This window comes from Leptodactylus fuscus, unplaced genomic scaffold (genome assembly GCF_031893055.1).
Source record: "Leptodactylus fuscus isolate aLepFus1 unplaced genomic scaffold, aLepFus1.hap2 HAP2_SCAFFOLD_309, whole genome shotgun sequence".
Taxonomy (NCBI): domain Eukaryota; kingdom Metazoa; phylum Chordata; class Amphibia; order Anura; family Leptodactylidae; genus Leptodactylus; species Leptodactylus fuscus.
In genome coordinates, this window is record NW_027440332.1 from 83,065 (window position 1) to 100,011 (window position 16,947).

Here is a 16,947-nt window from a genome sequence, read left to right on the forward strand (position 1 = left end):
TCTGAGAGATGGTGGGTTGTTGTAAAGAAACGCCTGATGGTGCCTTTGATGGTGCAGGAGAAGGAGATAAGACAGGACCAGGGGAGGATGAGGTAGAAGTCAACAAAGTGGCGGAGGCAGATGAAGTGGTGTCCTGGCTCGTCCTCTGGAGTGCATCGCCAGCACAGTCAGCAGTGGCAGTGGCAGAGGCAGAGGCAGAGGCAGTGGCAGTGGCGTGAACGGCAGGCGGCCTTTGTCCTGCCGTTGCTGCCTGCCACTGATTCCAGTGCTTGGATTCCAAATGACGGCGCATTGAAGTGGTGGACAGGTTGCTCTTCTCAGAGCCCCTAATCAATTTCGAGAGGCAAATTGTGCAGACAACACTATATCTGTCCTCGGCGCATTCCTTGAAAAAACTCCACACCTTCGAGAAACGTGCCCTCGAGGTGGGAGTTTTTCGGGGCTGGGTACGAACTGGAACATCTTGGGAGATTCCGGGTGTGGCCTGGCTTCGCCTAAGCTGCTGACCTCTGCCTCTGCCTCTAGCTACCCTTTTTGGTGCTGCACCTGCCTCAACATCCACACTACTTTCCCCGCTTGACATCCCCCCTGTCCAGGTCGGGTCAGTGTCCTCATCATCCACCACTTCCTCTTCCAACTCCTGTCTCATCTCCTCCTCCCGCACAATGCGCCAGTCAACTGGATGCCCTGACGGCAACTGCGTCACATCATCGTCGATGAGGGTGGGTTGCTGGTCATCCACCACCAAATCGAACGGAGATGGAGGAGACTCTAGTGTTTGAGCATCTGGACACAGATGCTCCTCTGTTAGGTTCGTGGAATCGTGACGTGGAGAGGCAGGTTGAGGGACAATGAAAGGAGCGGAGAACAGCTCTGGGGAGCAGGGACAGTTTGGGTTATTGTTCTGTAAAGCTTCGGAATTTTGGGAGGAAGGAAGACAAGACTGTTGGGTAATAGGAGGAGAGGAGGCAGAGTCTGACTGGCTGCTGGACAATGTGCTGTAAGCGTTCTCTGACAGCCATTGCAAGACCTGTTCCTGGTTCTCGGGCCTACTAAGGTTTGTACCCTGCAGTTTAGTTAATGTGGCAAGCAACCCTGGCACTGTGGAGTGGCGCAATGCTTGCTGCCCCACAGGAGTAGGCACGGGACGCCCTGTGGCTTCACTGCTACCTTGCTCCCCAGAACCATTCCCCCGACCTCGCCCACGGCCTCGTCCACGTCCCTTTCCGGGAGCCTTGCGCATTTTGAATTCCTAGTTAGAAATTGGCACTGTATACCAGTAGTAAAAATTGTGGGTGCACGTAACCCCAATATATTCTTTGAATTACCAGTCAGAAACTGGCACTATATGGCAGTAGCAAGAAATGAGGGTATTTATAACCCCAATATATTCTTTGAATTCCCAGTCAGACAATGGCACTGTATACCAGTAGTAAAAATTGTGGGTGCACGTAACCCCAATATATTCTTTGAATTACCAGTCAGAAACTGGCACTATATGGCAGTAGCAAGAAATGAGGGTATTTGTATTCCCAATATACTCTTTGAATTCCCAGTCAGACAATGGCACTGTATACCAGTAGTAAAAATTGTGGGTGCACGTAACCCCAATATATTCTTTGAATTCCAAGTCAGAAACTGGCACTATATGGCAGTAGCAAGAAATGAGGGTATTTGTATTCCCAATATATTCTTTGAATTCCCAGTCAGACAATGGCACTGTATACCAGTAGTAAAAATTGTGGGTGCACGTAACCCCAATATATTCTTTGAATTACCAGTCAGACACTGGCACTATATGGCAGTAGCAAGAAATGAGGGTATTTGTATTCCCAATATATTCTTTGAATTCCCAGTCAGACAATGGCACTGTATACCAGTAGTAAAAATTGTGGGTGCACGTAACCCCAATATATTCTTTGAATTACCAGTCAGAAACTGGCACTATATGGCAGTAGCAAGAAATGAGGGTATTTGTATTCCCAATATATTCTTTGAATTCCCAGTCAGACAATGGCACTGTATACCAGTAGTAAAAATTGTGGGTGTATATAGCCCCAATTCTATTGCTAGGGGACTTGCAGGGTATTTCTGGGGTGAAGGTGGGGGGGCACACCGTTGGAACGGGTATCGGGGTATATATCGGGTATACGGGAATACACTGACAGTGTATTCCATTCAGGATCCTGGGAAAGCTGGGTTGCGGCGATTGAGCCCGTCAGTGCCACGTTACACTGACAAGCTTCTCCCTGGAATTTAGCTCTTACAAGAGCTGTTGGTTGTCTTCTCCTTCCTATCCTAGCCTGTCCCTGCCTACCCAGAATCTAAGCCCTAGCTAGCTGGACGGAAACCTCCGTCCTCGGTGAATTGCAAGCTCAGAATGACGCGAAGCTGGGCGTCGCTGTTCTTTTAAATTAGAGGTCACATGTTTTCGGCAGCCAATGGGTTTTGCCTACTTTTTTCAACGTCACCGGTGTCGTAGTTCCTGTCCCACCTACCCTGCGCTGTTATTGGAGCAAAAAAGGCGCCAGGGAAGGTGGGAGGGGAATCGAGTAATGGCGCACTTTACCACGCGGTGTTCGATTCGATTCGAACATGCCGAACAGCCTAATATCCGATCGAACATGAGTTCGATAGAACACTGTTCGCTCATCTCTACACAGTTTCAATAGAAACTAATGTGCAATGTTCTGCAATACTATATATTGCAGGACATTGCACTGTGATCTGAGATCCCAGCTTCAAGTCCCCTTGTGGGACATGTAAAAAGTGAAAAAACACACAAACACATACTAAAAATACACAAAAATAAATAAACAAATAATAAAAGGTAAAGAAAAAACTTCTATATTTAAAAAAAAATATATGCATTGTAAACACAAGTAAATAAACCAATTTATTTGTATCCCCACATGCATATAAGTAAATGCTGTAAAAAAAATTATATATATAACAAGGAGGTGAGGGAAGCCTAGAAAAATCTATGCAAGCAATACAAAGGCACCCTCAGAGAGAAGAAACAGAGGTACCTCTCCCACAAAATAGAGCAACTAGAGGACTCCCTCCAGGACAGCTCATTCTGGGAGACCTGGCACCACATGGGCACAAAACCCAAGAAAAACTCCCTCCACATCCAAAATGGCAATATCTTGCTCAACTACTTCAGAGGTCTCTACAAAAACATCCCCGAAGATGAACTAACCCCAGAACAGCAACAGATAACCACCAAACTGAGGGACATGGAGAAAGTCATCAAGGACTTCCAGAACCCTCTGGACTCGCCAATCACCATAAAAGACATACAGGAAAGAATTGCCCTGATGAAAGGCAAAAAGGCCAGTGGCCCCAACGGCATCCTACCAGAGATGATCAAATACAGCCCTCCAGCAATACATGCGGCACTGGCAAAGCTATTCACCCTCGTGCTCAATGCAGGACACTTCCCCAAAGACTGGAACAAAGGCCTCATAACCCCCATCTACAAGAATGGGGACCAATATGACCCCAACAACTACAGAGGGATCTGCGTCAGCAGCACGCTGGGGAAACTGTTCAATAGCATCATCAATAACAGAATCCTCACCTTCCTCACACAACACGGGGTCCTCAGCAAGAGCCAAGCAGGGTTCATGCCAAACCACCGCACCACAGACCATATCTACACCCTGCACAGTCTCATCAAGACGCACGTCCACAACACCAGAAGAGGCAAGATATTTGCCTGCTTCGTAGGCTTTAAGAAGGTGTTCGACTCAGTATGGCACCCAGGCCTGCTCCTAAAACTCCTAGAGAGTGGATTAGGAGGAAGAACGTACAACATCATCAAGAGCTCCTACACCGGAAACCAGTGCAGTGTGTAGGTGAATGGGAAAAGGACAGCATATTTCCAACAGGCCCGAGGGGTCAGACAAGGCTGTAGCCTGAACCCAACGCTCTTCAACATCTATATCAATGAACTGGCTACAGCCCTGGAGGCCTCACCAACCCCAGGCCTCACCCTGAACGACCGGGAGGTGAAGTTCCTGCTATACGCCGATGACCTCCCACTCCTGTCCCCCACCAAGAAAGCCTGTCAGTGCTGGAAAAATTCAGCACCACATGGGCCCTACCCATCAACCAGAAGAAGACCAAAGTCATGGTATTTCAGAAGAAAGGCCACAATAAAGCTTCCACCCCACAATTCACACTGAACAGCTCCACTTTGGAGAAAACCAACAGCTACACCTACCTGGGGCTGGAGCTCAGCCAATCAGGAAGCTTCAAAGCAGCAATAGAAACCCTGAAAGCAAAAGCCTGCAGAACCTTCTACGCCATCAGAAGACAACTGTACCACCTCAAACCACCAGTGAGGGTCTGGCTGAAGATATTTGACGCAGTCATCTCCCTGATCCTTCTCTATGGCAGCGAGGTTTGGGGCCCAGCCACCTACCCAGACCAGTCAAAGTGGGATTCCAGCCCAACAGAGAACTTCCACCTGGAGTTCTACAAATACCTGCTCCATGTCCATCGCAACACCTCCAACATGGCCTGAAGGGCAGAGCTAGGCAGACTCCCCCTATGGCTCATCATACAGAAGAGGGCGCTAGTTTTCCAGGCACACATCCAGGGGTGCAAGCCCGACTTCTACCACCACCAAGCATGGCTAAGCCACCTCAGCAAACCAGACACCCCCCAATCAAACAACAGCCAACCACCAAACCAAAAACACCAACAGATGATAACCAAGGCCAAAATAAAGGCGACCACAGAGGCAAACAGAGAGCGGTACATTGAAGAATGGAGAAACTAAATAAATAACTCCAAGAAACTCACCGTGTACCAATCACTACAAAGGGACTACACCATGGCCACCTACCTGGAGAGAATACGCCACCCCAAACACAGACAGACCCTGAGCCAGTATAGACTGAGCGCCCACAACCTGGAGATGGAGACGGGGCGACACAGGCAGACGTACAAGCCATGGGAGAACAGACTGTGCCAGCACTGTGACCAGGGGGTCCTAGAAGACGAGACCCACTTCCTGCTACACTGCACCAAATACTCAGCAATGAGGGCTGTCTACTACCAAAGACTCTCTGCCCACATCCCAGACTTCATATCTGTAGACGAGAAGAGGAAACTCTACATCCTACTGGGAGAAGATGAGGCCACTGTGGAGATCGCTGCCCAATATGTGTTCAACTGTCACCAAACAAGAGGAAGATGAGACTCCATGGACTGTTATACCCCAAACCACTCACCCCACCCCACCTCCCCATATAGCGGTCACCAACTAAGAGGAAGATGAGACTCCACGGACTGTCATACCCCAAACCACCCACCCCAACCCCTCATACCCACGACTCACCCACCCTCATCCAACTCTCCCCCCACTTTACTAGCTTTGGCAATGCCAAATATCTATTCGGACGTGCCAATAAAGCTTGTTTGATTTATATATATATATATATATATATATATATATATATACACCACAATGTGCAAATTAACGTATTTTGGTCACTTTGCTTCCCCAAAAAACAACAATAAAAGTGATCAGAAAGTCATACCAAGCATTGGTACCAATAGAATGTACAACTTGTCCCATAAATAAGTAGTCCTAATATATCTCCATCAACAATTCGATGACAAAAAGTTCTATGTATCAGACTACGGTAACCCCAGGAAAATTGTTCTTTTTCAAAAAGTGACCTTTTATTTGTAAAAGCAGTAAAACATAATAAAAACCCCAAAAACCGTACATAAAAGCTAATCAAAACATTATGGTTGCAACTCATCATGCAAAGCATAAGCCCTCACATAGCCATATCACCAAGTATTAATGTACAAACTATCCTGTGTCCTTAAGGGGTTAAGGCTGAGGCCACATATTGAAGAAAAGCTGCTTTTTTTCGCAGCAGAAGGGTAAAGTATAAGATCTTCCTTTATATTTTCCATTCCTTTCCTTTTCATTTGACTCAACAAAAAAAAAAAAAAAATTAAAGCTATTAAAACTAAATTTGCAATGGAAAAAATCAGCTTTTCCGCAGTGAGTGTGGCCTCAGCATTTAATGTATATAAAAAAGGTTAAATATACCTACAGGCCCCTATAATATTGACAAAGGCCAAGAGAATGCTGCCTGGGGTTTTTTACTGTATGAAATAGTGACTTCACTTTTTTACTGTATGAAATAGTGCAGCAGTCCGTCTGTTGAAGTAATGTCTCAGAGAGCGCAGTGAAAACACAAGCAAGGTGTGCCTGGAGCTCCTTCATACGTCCTGACACACATTCTGTCCTGAGTCTACCTCTCCGCACCCATCATAACTAGGGCGTTGGGGCAGTGGTTACCTGAAATGGGTGGGGGCAGTGGTTAACTGAAAAATACTTATGACCTATATTCATAGTGAACAGCTAGACATAAGAGAAATAAAAACTTTAGATTTTCCTGCTTGAATATGGTTCTATCAACAAGCATTATTGCCACATCTTCCATCCATGGGCCATATAATAGCAATTGTACTTGAGGCTTTCTTGATGCCATGGATATTCTACAGTTCATTTACAACTATTATAACTACAGAAGAAGAAAACACCCGAATCTAGTTATCGGTATTGTCATATGTTACTACAAAGTAACAAACACAGAGGGGTGAATCACAACATAGCAATGAAATAATTCCCATCTATATCACAAGCAAATCCCTGCCCTGGCTATAGTAAATAAATATAGAAGTCCCAGATAGAGCCATTTACCTACCTTTCACTATATCCTAGAGTAGCATTTAGCTGATGTTCATAGAGAATTATTCAGAAATTTCCAGAGGTCTCTGAGAACGTGGTCAAAAAGAATGCGTAAAGTAGAAATGAAACTTGTAAAAACATCTGTTGTCACAAGAAATGTGATTTCCTGAGGATAGGCTAGTTCTGGGAAGCAGCCTTTCCTTTGGAAAACTATTCATTGTTGTCCAGCTAGAACATTATTCCAGAATGTCAGGAATATGCGGCCAACTTCCTGACACTAACACTAGTGCAGCTGAAAGGATCACCAATGTGTCGGATCATAAGTTCTATTAACTAATATTTATGTTAATATCTATATATGATTACATATTGCTATGTGGTCAGCACATGCCGCTATTTTAGATGCCTCAATTACAGTGATCTAATGTTTCTTATTCGCTCTGGAGCAGTAACCCCACCTTTTTTCCTTATAGGACCAACCCACCTAGGTAGCAATGAAACAGTTAATTAGCATAATTTATGGCATAAGAATGCCCCCCCCCCCCCACACCGCCTTTTTCACTATTTGCTTGTGTTTGTGTTTGCCCTAGATTTTTCCTGAGTGTGGTCCACAGGAGGGGGGGGGAATCTTTAAGGTCGGGACCCCAAATGTTGTAAACATGTACAGTGACTGCAAGGTGAATGGGATTCCAGTGATTTCCATCAACACCTTGTGGAAAAATACACACAGCGTCAGGATTTTTCCCACAGTGCTTTTTTGCTGCAGTTCGCTACCTAGGACCTTAGCCTAAAACAAGCTTTTTTTTTTCTCCTAAGACGTTCCAAGTCTAGGTCTGAGGTTCTTAGATGGCGTTTTATGCACCTGGAGGCTATGTGAGTAAATGTGAGCTGCTGTAAGACTAGCATGGCAGTATCAGGCTGTTTGAAGAAGTATTTCATGGTACTATGCATCTATGTACAGTACTATGCTATAGCCGCCATTCCATCTCAGGTCCGCCAGCTCAGTGTTCCCTAGCACATAATGCCCTAGATGTCAGAAGTAGGAGGAGCAGGAGGAAAAGCTCTATAATGCTGAAACGAGTACCAATTTGACCAATACAGATCTCTGATGGTGCAAGTATTGCTACCAGTCCTCATGTACCTTCTAAAACTAAGCAGAAGACTAAATCTGAATGTTGTATTATTTGTCTCCATTGGAGTAGCTAGCGGGGTGGGGGGGGAGGGGCAGAGGGGGCCGATGCCCCAGGCTCACTGACTCTTAAGTCACTGACGGCTCACTTTATTTTTAACTATATCATTGAGACAAACACTGATCTAGTCAAAATGCATACTGCAATTGTCTTGTAAACCTAAGCCACTTCAGGCCTGTGGTTTACAAGACACCAAGACTACAGACAGAAGCACAGGCACAGGAGGGCACGATAACATCACAGCATATGATAATAACTATAATAGGGGATTCATTAGGAGGCATTATGAAAATGGAGTTAATTTATATAAGGGCCGTTACATAGTTACATAGTAGATGAGGTTGGAAGAAGACATCAGCGCATCAAGTCCAACCTACTGTATATCCCTACAGTCCCCTATAGTGTTGATCCAGAGGAAGACAAAAAAAAAACATGAGGCTCATGCGAATTGCCCCATTTCAGGGGGAAAAATTCCTTCCCGACTCCAATCTGGCAGTCAGTATAAAAACCCTGGATCACCGTGTCCTTAAAATCTAGAGTCCATAACCAGTAATATTGTTCTCTTCAAGAAAGGCATCCAGGCCCTCTTTGAACTTGTTTAATGAATCCGCCATCACCACTTCCTGGGGCAGAGAGTTCCAGAGCCTCATTGTTCTTACTGTGAAGAATCCCCTTCTATGTTTCTGGTGAAACCTTCTCTCCTCCAGACGTAGAGGGTGTCACTGTCACTGTCACAGGAGTAAAAAAAATCCTTAGAATGTTCTTTGTATTGTCCCTTCATGTATTTGTACATTGTTATTAGCTCTCCACGTAGACGTCTTTTCTCTAAACTGAATAACCCCAAGTTTGTTAATCTATCATTGTACTCCAGTCCACCCATTCCCCTAATCATTTTGGTTGCCTGTTTTTGCACTTTTTCATGTTCACTTATGAATTTCTTGTATATTGGGGCCCAAAACTGCACACAATATTCTAAGTGTGGCCGTACCAGTGATTTGTATAGAGGCATAACTATGTCCTTGTCATGAGAATCTAGACCTCTTTTGATGCATCACATAATTTTATTTGCCTGGCATTGGTCACTAAAGGTAAGCTTTCTGTCCACCCAAGTCTTTTTCATTGGCGGTCTTACCTAGTAATTTACTATTAAGTACATAATCATATATTTTATTACGTCGACCAAAGTACATAACCTTATATTTTTCAACATTAAACTTCATTTGCCAAATCTCCGCCCATGCTTCCAGCTTCCTTAGATCCCCTTGTAATATTCTACTATCCTCCTCATTGTTGATTACCTTACAAAGTTTAGTATCATCTGCAAATATGGACACCGTGCTTTGTAAACCCTCTACCAGGTCATTAACCCTTTAAGGACGCAGGGTACTTTGGGCCTTAAGGCGCAGACCCTGTTTTTCAAATATGACGTCTTTTACTTTATGTGAGGATAGCTTCATAATGCATTTACCTATCCAGGTGATTCCAAGATTGTTTTTTCGTGACACATTGTAGTTTATGTTGGTGGTAAATTTTGGTCATTATACTTTGCGTTTGTTTGTTAAAAACAGGACAATGTACTGAAAGTTTCATAAAATTATCAATTTTGAAAGTTTCTGTTATTCTCGTGAAAACACAGACAGTCATAAAACACAAAATTCTTCCTAATTAACATTTCCCATATGACTACTTTATATTGGCATTGTTTCTTCAATGTCCTTTTACTTTTCTAGGAAGTTAGAAGGCTTGTAACTTTAGTAGCAAATTGTCAGATTTTCAAGAAAATTTCAAGATTTTGTATTCTAGGGACCTATTTAGTTGTGAAGTGACTTTGAGGGGCCTATATAATAAAAAAAACACCCATAAATGAACCCATTTTTGAAACGGTAGTCTTCAAACTATTCAAAATTGTATATAGGAACTTTATTAACCCTTTAGGTGTTCCACAGGAATTAATGCAAAATGAAGGTAAAATTTCCAAAAGTCACTTTTTTATGCAAATTTTCCATTTCAAACCACATTTTTCCGTAACAATGAAGGGGTTAACAGCAAAACATACTATAATATTTATTTCTCTGATTCTGCAGTTTGTAGAAATATCCCATATGTGGCCCTTCTGTGCAACGTGACTCAATACTTGTCCTCAGAAATCAAAGAGCACCTTTAGGGATTTCGGGCAGCAATTTCATTAGGATGGTTTTTAGATACCATGTTGCATTTACAGAGCCCTAGAAATACCACAATAGTGAGAAACCTCCAAAAGTGACCCTATTTTGTAAACTGCACCCCTCAAAGAATTTATCAGGGGGTGTAGTGAGTATTAGTATCCCAGACGTGAATGCACAGCGGATGGTGAAGAGGTAATATGTAAGCGGTGCGGAGGACATTGGGAGCACCAAATTCCCTAATATGTCAAAATAGCTCCTATGATTGGGGGGGTCGCTTTGGGGGTCTCTTCTATTGTTTTTTCTCTTGTAAGCTGCAAAACTGGTCTGTACCCTGACATACGCCCGCACCACTTATATATTCCCCTCCTGACGCATTTGGCGATTTTGGGTTTTTTTTGTCTTCACATTATTCAAGCTATATTTTTTTATTTTTGTGTTGATGTGGCCATATGAGTGCTTGTATTTTTCTGGGATATGATGCATTTTGTAATGACACCATTTTTGGGTGCCTATAACTTATTGACTATTTTTTATTAACTCTTATTTTGCTGGATAAAAAAAAAAAAAAAAAATCAATTCTGGCATTGCATTTTACTTTTTAAATGTTTTTCCACATGGCGTACAGCATAAGAATCATGTGAACTTTATTCTGCGGGTTGGTACGGTTACGGTGATACCTCATTTATAGGGTTTTTTTATGCATTAGTAATTTTGCCGAACAAAAAACCATTTGGGGACATAAATCAATGATTTTTGCATTGCCATCTTCTGAGATGCGTAAAATTGTTATTTTTCGATTGACAGATTTGGTTGAGGGCTTATTTTTTGCGGGACAACCTATGCTTTTCATCGGTACTATTTTGGTGTACATACGACTTTTTGATCACTTTTTATAGCATATTTTTTAATGTGAGATTGCAAAAAAATCATTATTTTCGGCATTTTTTTCCCGTTTTTTTTCTTCACGTTTACCATATAGGTGAAATAATGTTTTAGTTTTATGGTACAGGTTGTTACGGACGCGGCGATACCAAATATGCATTGTTTTTATTATTTTTTAGGTATTTTTTTTAAATGTAACTCATTTGATATAAAAAAAGGGAATTTGGGGGCTTTATTAATTTATTTCTTTATTTCACACACTTTATTAATTTTTTTTACACTTTTTTCACATTTATTAGTGTACTTGAACCAGCAATACTCTGATTGCTGGTCCAGTACTATAGCCTGTAATACACGTGTATTGCAGACTATAGAGGAAGTGAATCTATGCAGACGCATAGATTCACTTCTTGCAGCACGGCACGACAGCAAGGATCCAAGCAGGTAAGCAGGGGTCCTAGCAGCCCGGGGTCACTAACCAGACCCTGGGCTACATAAAATTCATCAGGGCACTCCCCGATCTTTCCGCGGGGGGTGCCCAGGGGGGTCCAAATGTACCGCAACTCTCTTGATGTCGCGGACATGTGTCCGTGGCATCGGGAGGGTTAATACCGCCGATCGGAGCGGAGCTCCGACCGGCAATTCACTGGGGCAGCTCGTCCAGGCCCTCGGCTGTGTAATGCAGCCGAGTGCCGGGTGTAATGGTACTGACCTGAGCGCGAACGTGCTACTTGCCTGGACGTACTATTAGGGCTCGTTCAGACGGAGTAAACGTGCCGCGCATTGTGTCGCGTTTATGGCGCGTGTACGCCGCGTTTTTTTACGGTGCGCGATTACTCCGTGTGAACGAGCCCTAACTGACCAGAACGTTAAGGGGTTAATAAAGATATTAAACAAGAGAGGACCTAATACTGACCCTTGCGGCACCCCACTGGTGACTGTGACCCAGTCTGAATATTTACCATTAACAAGTACCCTCTGTTTCCTATCAGTGAGCCAGTTGCTAACCCAAATGCATATGTTTTCCCCCAGTCCTAACATTCTCATTTTGTATACCAGTCTTTTATGTGGAGCAGTATCAAAAGCCTTTGCAAAGTCCAGGTACACCACGTCCACTGCATTACCCATGTCCAGTCTTGAACTTACCTCCTCATAGAAGCTGATCAGATTAGTCTGACAGGACCGATTCCTCATAAATCCATGCTGATTGGGTGTTATTATTTACATTGAGATACTACAGGATAACATCTCTTAGAAAGCCCTCAAATATCTTTCCCACCACAGAAGTCAAACTTACTGGCCTATAGTTTCCAGGCTCACTTTTAGACCCCTTTTTGAAAATTGGCACCACATTTGCTATTCGCCAATCCTATGGAACAGACCCAGTCATTACTGAATCTGTTATGGGGAGGACTGGACCCTCTGCAGCACTGTGTGGAGGCTGCCAGATCTCTCCTTGCTTCCGGGTCTCGGGAGGCAGGCTGGAACCTCCGCAGTGTTGTGCAGGGTTGCCGGTCTCCTCCTAAGCCAGATGGGGGACTACCGATTTCAGCCTAGCAACGAGCCAGAGCCTATTTAAGGAAGTCTCTGGCTCTAGACCACCGCTAGCTATTCAGTTGACTTGCTCTGGTAGTAAGCGTTCTCCTGATCGGATTACCTGTGTTTTGACCCCTTGCCTCTGCCTCCTGATTTTGCACTTTGCCTGTTCCTGTTAATGACCTCGGCTTGCCTCTAGACCTCTGCTCCCTGAACCATGCTTTGTACTCTGCTACTGTTTCTGTTTCCTGCTTGATGTTCCATTTGGCTTTCCCTTTGTACTGCTTTGTACTTCCCTCTTGCCATCACAAACCGTACGACTACAATTTACTCTCTGCTGCCACCTTCTGACCACCTGCTTCAGCCTTCTGGATCGCTGGACCAACACTGCAACCCGAAACATCTGCTGGTAAGAGATCTCAGTGTCTGGTTTGCCATGATTTGTGGTGCGCTGTGTGTTTGGTGTTTCCCAACCGTATCGCTCTGCCCAGCAGTGCAGCCAAGTCCATCCCCACCATCTGGGGCTCTGATAAACTCTATTGTGGGGTTGGAGTTGGTGGGGCCCGGGGTGTTGAATACACGGCGCGGTGTTAACCATTTTAATCAGTATATCTAGTACTGGTTCTTACTTTGACTCTGAACTTCATCTGCTATCCTAACATAATCCTTAAATATTAGATACAAAGGTCTATCTATCACCATGCTGAATTCCCTCAGAACTAGGGGGTATATGCCATCTGGACCTTGAAATCAATGGGAGCATATACGACGCGCAAACTCTCACACACCGTATACGTGCCAGATCACGCAGCACGTTACATCGTGTGAACGCACCCTTAATATGAATAGTTCAGGGGAGAGTGGATAACCCTGATGCAAACCATTCATAATATTAAATGGGTGAGACAGTGTCCCATTCATTTTCAAGCAAGCACGAGTCTTGGCATATAACGTAAGAATTGCGTTATAAAGATTTGTGGTACTCCAAATTTCTGTAATGTGGCAAACGTGAAGGACCAATTTGCAACTTTCTTAGTGCAACTAATGCCATGGAGAAGGTGTACTAAATTATGTCTTCCCTTCCTACATTTAACAAATCCTGCCGCCTCTTCTACATTTATGAGTTCTGATAATAAGAGAGAGGTACTGCTAAAAGTTTCAACCAGAATTTAAGATCTAAGTTGAGTAAGGGAATAGGCTTACTGCATAGCTACTGCATGGTAATGGATGCTTTCCTTCCTTAGCTATCAAGGTTACATGTGCTTCCTGTTTGTTTAGCAAAGTTATGGCTTGTAAGACCTGCATTAAACGTCGGGGCTGGCTGTGGAAGTAATGAAGGAAGGAACATTCTGTAATATTTGAGTGGGAAACCATCTGGTCTAAGGCTTTTATTGGGGAGGAAGCTGTGAATGATCTTTTTGAGTTCTTCTTCCGAAATAGGAGTTAACAATAGAGATGAGCGAACAGTGTTCTATCGAACTCATGTTCGATCGGATATTAGGCTGTTCGGCATGTTCGAATCGAATCGAACACCGCGTGGTAAAGTGCGCCATTACTCGATTCCCCTCCCACCTTCCCTGGCGCCTTTTTTGCTCCAATAACAGCACAGGGTAGGTGGGACAGGAACTACGACACCGGTGACGTTGAAAAAAGTAGGCAAAACCCATTGGCTGCCGAAAACATGTGACCTCTAATTTAAAAGAACAGCGCCGCCCAGCTTCGCGTCATTCTGAGCTTGCAATTCACCGAGGACGGAGGTTTCCGTCCAGTTAGCTAGGGGTTAGATTCTGGGTAGGCAGGGACAGGCTAGGATAGGAAGGAGAAGACAACCAACAGCTCTTATAAGAGCTAAATTCCAGGGAGAAGCTTGTCAGTGTAACGTGGCACTGACGGGCTCAATCGCCGCAACCCAGCTTTCCCAGGATCCTGAATGGAATACACTGTCAGTGTATTCCCGTATACCCGATATATACCCCCGATACCCGTTCCAACGGTGTGCCCCCCCACCTTCACCCCAGAAATACCCTGCAAGTCCCCTAGCAATAGGATTGGGGCTATATACACCCACTATTTTTGCTACTGCCATATAGTGCCATTGTCTCACTGGGAATTCAAAGAATATATTGGGCTTACATATAACTTCAATTCCAGGGAGAAGCTTGTCAGTGTAACGTGGCACTGACGGGCTCAATCGCCGCAACCCAGCTTTCCCAGGATCCTGAATGGAACACACTGACAGTGTATTCCCGTATACCCCATATATACACCCCAAATCCCCGTTCCAACGGTGTGCCCCCCCACCTTCACCTCAGAAATACCCTGCAAGTCCCCTAGCAATAGAATTGGGGCTATATACACCCACAATTTTTGCTACTGGTATATAGTGCCATTGTCTGACTGGGAATTCAAAGAATATATGGGGGTTACGTGCACCCACAATTTTTAATACTGCTATACAGTTCCTTTGTCTCACTGGGAATTCAAAGAATATATGGGGGTTATGTGCACCCACAATTTTTAATACTGGTATACAGTGCCATTGTCTGACTGGGAATTCAAAGAATATATGGGGGTTATGTGCACCCACAATTTTTAATACTGGTATATAGTGCCATTGTCTGACTGGGAATTCAAAGAATATATGGGGGTTACGTGCACCCACAATTTTTACTACTGGTATACAGTGCCATTGTCTCACTGGGAATTCAAAGAATATATGGGGGTTATGTGCACCCACAATTTTTACTACTGGTATACAGTGCCATTGTCTGACTGGGAATTCAAAGAATATATGGGGGTTATGTGCACCCACAATTTTTAATACTGGTATATAGTGCCATTGTCTGACTGGGAATTCAAAGAATATATGGGGGTTACGTGCACCCACAATTTTTACTACTGGTATACAGTGCCATTGTCTGACTGGGAATTCAAAGAATATATGGGGGTTACGTGCACCCACAATTTTTAATACTGCTATACAGTTCCATTGTCTCACTGGGAATTCAAAGAATATATGGGGGTTATGTGCACCCACAATTTTTAATACTGGTATACAGTGCCATTGTCTGACTGGGAATTCAAAGAATATATGGGGGTTACGTGCACCCACAATTTTTAATACTGCTATACAGTTCCATTGTCTCACTGGGAATTCAAAGAATATATGGGGGTTATGTGCACCCACAATTTTTAATACTGGTATATAGTGCCATTGTCTGACTGGGAATTCAAAGAATATATGGGGGTTACGTGCACCCACAATTTTTGCTACTGCTATACAGTTCCATTGTCTCACTGGGAATTCAAAGAATATATGGGGGTTATGTGCACCCACAATTTTTAATACTGGTATACAGTGCCATTGTCTGACTGGGAATTCAAAGAATATATGGGGGTTATGTGCACCCACAATTTTTAATACTGGTATACAGTGCCATTGTCTGACTGGGAATTCAAAGAATATATTGGGGTTATGTGCACCCACAATTTTTACTACTGGTATATAGTGCCATTGTCTGACTGGGAATTCAAAGAATATATGGGGGTTATGTGCACCCACAATTTTTAATACTGGTATACAGTGCCATTGTCTGACTGGGAATTCAAAGAATATATGGGGGTTACGTGCACCCACAATTTTTAATACTGCTATACAGTTCCTTTGTCTCACTGGGAATTCAAAGAATATATGGGGGTTATGTGCACCCACAATTTTTAATACTGGTATACAGTGCCATTGTCTGACTGGGAATTCAAAGAATATATGGGGGTTATGTGCACCCACAATTTTTAATACTGGTATACAGTGCCATTGTCTGACTGGGAATTCAAAGAATATATGGGGGTTACGTGCACCCACAATTTTTAATACTGCTATACAGTTCCTTTGTCTCACTGGGAATTCAAAGAATATATGGGGGTTATGTGCACCCACAATTTTTAATACTGGTATACAGTGCCATTGTCTGACTGGGAATTCAAAGAATATATTGGGGTTATGTGCACCCACAATTTTTACTACTGGTATATAGTGCCATTGTCTGACTGGGAATTCAAAGAATATATGGGGGTTATGTGCACCCACAATTTTTACTACTGGTATACAGTGCCATTGTCTGACTGGGAATTCAAAGAATATATGGGGGTTACGTGCACCCACAATTTTTAATACTGCTATACAGTTCCTTTGTCTCACTGGGAATTCAAAGAATATATGGGGGTTATGTGCACCCACAATTTTTACTACTGGTATACAGTGCCATTGTCTGACTGGGAATTCAAAGAATATATGGGGGTTACGTGCACCCACAATTTTTACTACTGGTATATAGTGCCATTGTCTGACTGGGAATTCAAAGAATATATGGGGGTTATGTGCACCCACAATTTTTAATACTGGTATACAGTGCCATTGTCTGACTGGGAATTCAAAGAATATATGGGGGTT

At 43.5% G+C, this 16,947-nt stretch overlaps 1 protein-coding gene across 1 annotated transcript in view; it reads right to left on the reverse strand.

Moving 5' to 3' along the window:
- Nucleotides 1-6,823, reverse strand: part of LOC142187907 (KN motif and ankyrin repeat domains 1-like) — a 28,094-nt gene extending 21,271 nt beyond the window's left edge. The window contains exon 1 of the mRNA XM_075261708.1: nt 6,741-6,823. The gene's annotated coding sequence lies outside the window, so the exon portion shown is untranslated. The remainder of the gene's footprint in view (nt 1-6,740) is intronic.
- Nucleotides 6,824-16,947: the final 10,124 nt, after the last annotated feature.